This window comes from Mesoplodon bidens, assembly GCF_964165515.1.
Source record: "Mesoplodon bidens genome assembly, chromosome: 15".
NCBI lineage: Eukaryota > Metazoa > Chordata > Mammalia > Artiodactyla > Ziphiidae > Mesoplodon > Mesoplodon bidens.
The window spans coordinates 49,256,510-49,262,999 of NC_138171.1; the positions used below are offsets into that span (position 1 = coordinate 49,256,510).

The window sequence follows — 6,490 nt, forward strand, 5'->3', positions numbered from 1 at the left end:
GAGTGTGTGTGAGAGAGAGAGAGAGAAAGAGATACAGTCCAAATGAGATCACTTGAGCTCCTGGATCAAGACATGCCTGAAGCCTGTATGATTATCTCTGGAACTTTCAGTTATGTAAACCAATAAATTCCCCCCTTTAGCTTATACTGGCTTGAATTGGGTTTCCATTCCTTGCCACCACAACACTTTGATGAATATAGTAGTTATGGCGTTTCTGTACTAGTCAGGGTTCTCCAGAGAAACAGAATATATGAATATATATATATATATATATATATATATATATATATTTTTTTTTTTTTTTCCTATGAGAATCAGCTCATGTGATTTTGGAGGCTGAGATGTCCCACCATCTGCTGTCTGCAAGCTGGTGACCTAGGAAAACCAGTAAGGTAGTTCCCATTTGAGTTCAAAGGCCTGAGAACTAGGGAGAACTGATAATGTAGGTACTAGTTCAAGTCCAAAGGCCTAAGGACCAGAGAGCCAACGATGTATTTCCCAGTCCAAGAGCAGAAGACCAATGTCTCAGCTCAGTCAAGCAGAGAGAGCAAATTCTCCCTTCTTCCACCTTTTTGTTCTATTCAGGCCCTCACCAGATTAGCTGAGGCCCACTCACACTGGGGATGGCAATCTCCTTTACTCAGTCTACTGATTCAAATGATACCAAGCCACTAGTTTTGGGGTAATTTGTTAAGCGGCAGTAGATAATTAATAAAGCTTAGAATCATTGTTGGTATTATCAAAATGATCTGTGATGCTTAGATCCAGATTGCTTACCTCTCTTTTACTAGGGTTTTTATTTCTTGTCATTCCTGTCCCTGGGATCTTTACTTGGAATTGTTTCTTAGGCTAGAGAAATTCTTTATGAACTTTGTTTTGGAAAAGTACATGCGTGGTATCTTTTCTGAACTCTTGCATGCCAGACTTTTTTTGTTTCACTTGCATGTAAATGGATCACAGTCTTTCCCACTAAAAATCTTACATGTTTCTCTAGTGTTACTGTGATGTCTAAATCTTAGAAATCTGCTAGCAATCTAACTTGTACATAACCTAGTTTTTCTGTCTGGGTTCTTGTAGGACTTTTTCTGTATGTTTGACATTTTAAAAAGTTTCACTAGGCTATATCCGTATTTTGGAGTTTTTATGTTAATTTTTGCCAGATTATCAGGGAATTGTTTTACTTTGTGAATTCAAATATTTCCTCTGTTTAGTGACAATTTCTTCTGTTATTCCTTTTAATCTTTTGTCTTTGTTCTATTCTTCTGGGGATCCAATTATATCCACATTTATTCCTTGAATCTCTTCTCCAGTCTGCTTATCTTCCCTCACCCCCACCCCACCCTTTCTCTCTGAGTTTTAGAACCTTTTAATCTATTCTTCAGATTCACTGACTGGATCTGATGCAGCATACAATCTTCTGTTAACTGCCTCTGTGGCTTTTTAAAACTCAACACATACGATTTTCATGTCTAGAACAGATTTATGTTCTAGGATTATTTTCTTAAGAAGAATTGTTTTAGAAATTCAATAGCCTCTAATGTTGGTAAGTCTACAAATTAGCAAATTTTTCCCTTACATTTTTCCCTTTGGGCCATAATAGTGATTTATCCAGGGACATTTGCTCTAATTCCGCATCTCAGTATCCTTTTGACATGCTAGATCTTTGTATATGTCCAGTCATTATTCTCTATTTGCTCATCCTTACAGAAGGGGGCCTGTGTTTGTTCAACACTGGGTGTTAAGATGAATTAAACAGTCTGTTTAAATATTTTTGGTCCAGACAAAGAGAGGAGGGAAAAGTTTATATTTACTGTATCTTTACTTTGTCCTATTAAGGAGTCAGCAATCTGTGGAGATAGGGAGGGAGCTTCAGCTCAGAGCAGGTGCACTAGGGGATTTTACCTTTGCTTGGGGGTGACCCTTTTTTAAAAAATATTTATTCTAATTTTATTTATTTATTGGGCTGCACCGAGTCTTAGCTGCAGCACTCAGGATCTTTGTTGCCAAGTGCAGGATCTTTAGTTGTGGCACACAGGATCCTTTAGTTGCTGCATGTGGGCTCTTAGTTGCCGCATGCAGGATCTAGTTCCCTGACCAGGGATGGAACCTGGGCCCCCTGCACTGGGAGCGTGGAGTCTTAACCACTGGACCACCAGGGAAGTCCCAGGGGGTGACTCTTTTTAATCTAGCATATCTCCTGGTTTGGGAGACACTGGTGGACCCCTCAGCAGAATAAAGTTTTCCTCCCCCTCCACCACCCACTGCACCTGTGCCCCACTGTTGTCCCCAGCTGGTGTGCTCAGAGCTAGCAGGGAACATGGGGATCTTTCGTCTCTTCCACCTCCCCCTTGAATGGACTTTTCTCTTGCCTGGAATGAATCAAGACTTGGCAGTCCCCAACCTCAACCTGGTTTAAGCCCAGTGTATCTTGCAAAAATTCCTTAATGTTTCTAGCTTGCTATAAGTGGCACCCTTCCCTATTTTCCTTCTGTGGCTAGACTTTTTCCTCTTATTCTTATTCTCCCTTGCCTCATCCTCCTTCACTTGGCTAACCAAGCCATGCCTCAGGCTTCAGCTTAAGCCCACTTCCTCTAGGAAGTGTTCTGGGAAGTTCCCTCAAGTAGATACCCTATACTGTACTCTTAGAAATGCTCATATTCTGCCTGACATAGAACTCACACCTGGAATTCTACCTCTACACTGAGCAGTGCCTATTCATTCATTTAAAAATCATTTATGGAAACTAACACAACATTGTAAATCAACTATACTCCAGTAAAAATTTTAAAAAATTAAAAAAAATTATTTATGGAGAGCCAAGTATATGTATGGCACAGTGCTAGGCACTATTTTTTTTTTGCGGTACGCGGGCCTCTCACTGTTGTTGCCTCTCCCGTTGCGGAGTACAGGCTCTGGATGCGCAGGCTCAGCAGCCATGGCTCACGGGTCCAGCCACTCCGCGGCATGTGGGATCTTCCCGGACTGGGGCACGAACCCGTGTCCCCTGCATCGGCAGGCGGACTCTCAACCACTGCGCCACTTGGGAAGCCCTAGGCACTATTTTTGTCTCCTGCTCAGTGCCTGCCACAAATTATATAGCGAATATTCACTGAAAGAATTAATGGCCAGCTTGAAGGAACCAGGCCTGAGATGGTGGCTGGCGATCAGAAAGAATGTTGGAACACTGGTGGGTGGAGCCTTGTCACAGCTCCAGGGAGCAAGATAAGTCCTAGGGTAGAGGGAACTGAGCTCTCCTAACCGGGTTGGTGCCTTGAGGTCAGCCTGCACTGGGAACCACCTGATAGCAGCCAACAGGAATTTGTTCTACAGGGCTCAGGCAAGGAGCCAGCCGGGGCTGGGAATTGGGCAGACCCTTCGATGTTGTGTCTGTGGCTAATTTCTCCTTGGCTAGGGTTCCGCGCCAATGAACCACTATGCCGGAGTGTAGTGAAATGTCTAAGCCTAGGGTTTTTGCAGTCAAAGAAAGTTATTTAAGTTCTCAGAGCCTCAGTTTCCTTTTCTGTAAAATGGGGATAAGACTCGTACCCATTTTGTAGGCCATTGCAAGGATGGAATGAGATTATGTATATGACATATCAGGCTGGTATCTGGCATATAGTAAAAGTTTTATCAATGTTAACAATTATTGTTATCTAGGCTTGCTTTTTAAATTTGCAGTATGTCTGGGGGAGATAAGGGGAGCAAAACTTTTGCCCCAGTTTGGAGGTATATCTTTAGCTATCTCTAAGAGCCCCATGTATATAGCAGCCAATAGCAAATGAAAGCTCCCTGCTTGGACCTGTGCCTTCCCAGACTTCCCTTTGGCTGGGACATAGCACAGAACATCTGGGCCTTCCCCAACATGCTGCATCTGTAAATGAGGCCTAAGGCCACCTCAAGAAGGTGAAAAGTCTCAGCACTCACTAACCACACCTAATCACAGTAAAAAATCTGAGGATAAAAGGAGTTACTTGGATATCATCAAAAAAGCTAGATTTAGCAATAAAAGGGTTATCATGAGATCAAGTGGAGAAGAATGTAGGCCAAAGGAGGTTTCAAAGAGCCATAGATGAAGTCCTGTGTTGCAAAATGTAGATGTTTAAATTATGGCTCTGACCCAATGCATTGGAGCAACTCTGTCTTTTTTTTTTTTTTAACTTTAAAAATTTCTATTGAAGTATAGTTGATTTACAATGTTGTGTTAGTTTCAGGTGTCAACTCTCTTTTTAAGCCTGCCCAGCATCTAGGGCTGGCTGGATTGACAGTGAAGGCAGAAGGACTTCCAACTTTTTGCCTGACTAACTGTGTAGATAGAGGCACCATTAGTTGACATTTGGAGAAGATGAACAGATTTGGAGAGGGAAGAGACCAAGTCCAGTTTTGAATATAGAGACTTTTGAGGTGTTTGAAGGGTACCGAGGTAGGTATGTTTAGAAGGCAATTGAAAATGTGGATCTGGAGCTCACAGAAAGTTATATAAACATGGAGGATGAGGGAATTCCCTGGGAATCCAGTGGTTAGGACTCCACGCTCTCACTGCCAAGGGCCCAAGTTTGATCCCTGGTCAGGGAACTAGATCCCACAAGCTGTGCCACGTGGCCAAAAAAAAAAAAAAAAGATGGAGAATGAGAATTGTAAATAAGAAGGGGACAATGTCCACTGTGGGCAAGAACAATACAGCCCAGGGTATAAAGTAGAGTGAGAAGATGACTAAGGAGAAAACCATAGAGAATTGCCATTTGGAGAGGAAAAATGGAGGAAGGAAAGCCAGCAGAGAAGATGGAGAAGGAAAAAAAAATTAGAGAAGTAAGAGCAAGGGCTTCCCTGGTGGCGCAGTGTTTGAGAGTCTGCCTGCCGATGCAGGGGACACGGGTTCATGCCCCGGTCCGGGAAGATCCCACATGCCGCGGAGCGGCTGGGCCCGTGAGCCATGGCCGCTGAGCCTGTGCTCTGCAACGGGAGAGGCCACAACAGTGAGAGGCCTGCGAACCCCCCCCCCAAAAAAAAGAGCAAAACTATGGCCTAACTGTGAGACCACCAGACATCTTAAGGAGGATTCTGATTCACAGGAAATGAAATTGAATTTTTTTTCCCCAAGTCAAAAGAGCTTTATTCATTTTTAAAATATCACACATGAGCCTGGCCTCTTGTGGTGTCTGTAACTGGATCACTCAGATCTTATTCATCAGCCTGCTGAACTGTTCCTTTTTCAGAAACATAGATACCATCCAAAAATTTTCTGATATCCTTGTTTTTTTTTTTTGTTTGTTTGTTTGTTTGTTTGTTTTGCAGTGCGCAGGCCTCTCACTTTTGTGGCCTCTCCCGTTGCGGAGCACAGGCTCAGCGGCCATGGCTCACAGGCCCAGCCGCTCCGCGGCATGTGGGATCCTCTCGGACCAGGGCACGAACTCATGTCCCCTGCATCGGCAGGTGGACCCTCAACCACTGCGCCACCAGGGAAGCCCTCTGATATCCTTGTTTTTAACTGTTGTGCCTTGCTGAATCGAAGCAGCTGAATTTGACACAAGTTCAATATCATTTCCTTCAAGAATCAACTCATCTTTCTGGGCTTGAGATACTACTGGACAAGCAACACCTGACCTCACCTGAACCCTGCGGATGTATTTTTCACCCCCAAAATTTCGGATTTCAACAAGAGAACCCTTCTCCTGAATAACAACGTTGATGGGGAAGTGAGCATACACAGACCTCATCTTATAACGGAAGCCCAGTGTAACTAACACCCTTGATCATGTTCTGTGCATGACTACAGAGAGTGCGAACAGTGGCCAGTTCCTTTCTATTCCCCCACCATGTGTCAACCCGGAGCCTCTGCTTTTTCTTCCCAAGGAGACTGAGTTCTACATTGGTGTGATTGCAGTCCTCCCGCAGGGGGCCTCTGGGGCCCTTCACAATAACCGTGGGTCCCTTCAGAGCACTGTCGACATTTTCTGGAATGTCGACAGTCTGACTGCTGAGAATGGTCTTCATTCTTGCAGTAGATGCGGCAAAGAGCTGAAATTGAATTTTAAAGGCATGAAAACATACTCAACCTCACTCATAATGAAGACATGTACAATAAAACAATGAAGAGGTAGCATTTTAAAAAAAATCTACCAGACTGGCAAGAATGGAAAAGTTTAACACAGTGTTTGAGAGGATGTGGGGAAATAGATGCTTTAAAATAGTAAAGATATACACTTTTTGGCTTAGTAATTCCTTTTCTACGAATCCACTGGATGGATATGCTTATGCGTGGGTACGGAGAGGTTTGTACAAGGATATTCACTGCAGCATTATTTGTTGTAGCAAAGGGTTGGAAACAACCTAAACGTCCATCAGTAGAGGACTTGCCAAATTAATAATGACATCATTTCAGTGGAATATATGGAGTTATTAAAACAAACAAGGGAGATCAATAAGTACTAATTTGGAACAATATCTAAGATATCTGAAGTGAAAAACATCAGAAGGAGAATAGAACAGGGTG

General features: G+C 43.2%; 1 pseudogene across 1 annotated transcript; it reads right to left on the minus strand.

Moving 5' to 3' along the window:
* Window positions 1-5,438: 5,438 nt before the first annotated feature.
* Window positions 5,439-6,012, minus strand: LOC308629043 (large ribosomal subunit protein uL6-like; annotated as a pseudogene). Its single transcript has one exon. The product of its transcript is annotated as a large ribosomal subunit protein uL6-like (transcript).
* Between the last annotated feature and the right edge of the window lie 478 nt (window positions 6,013-6,490).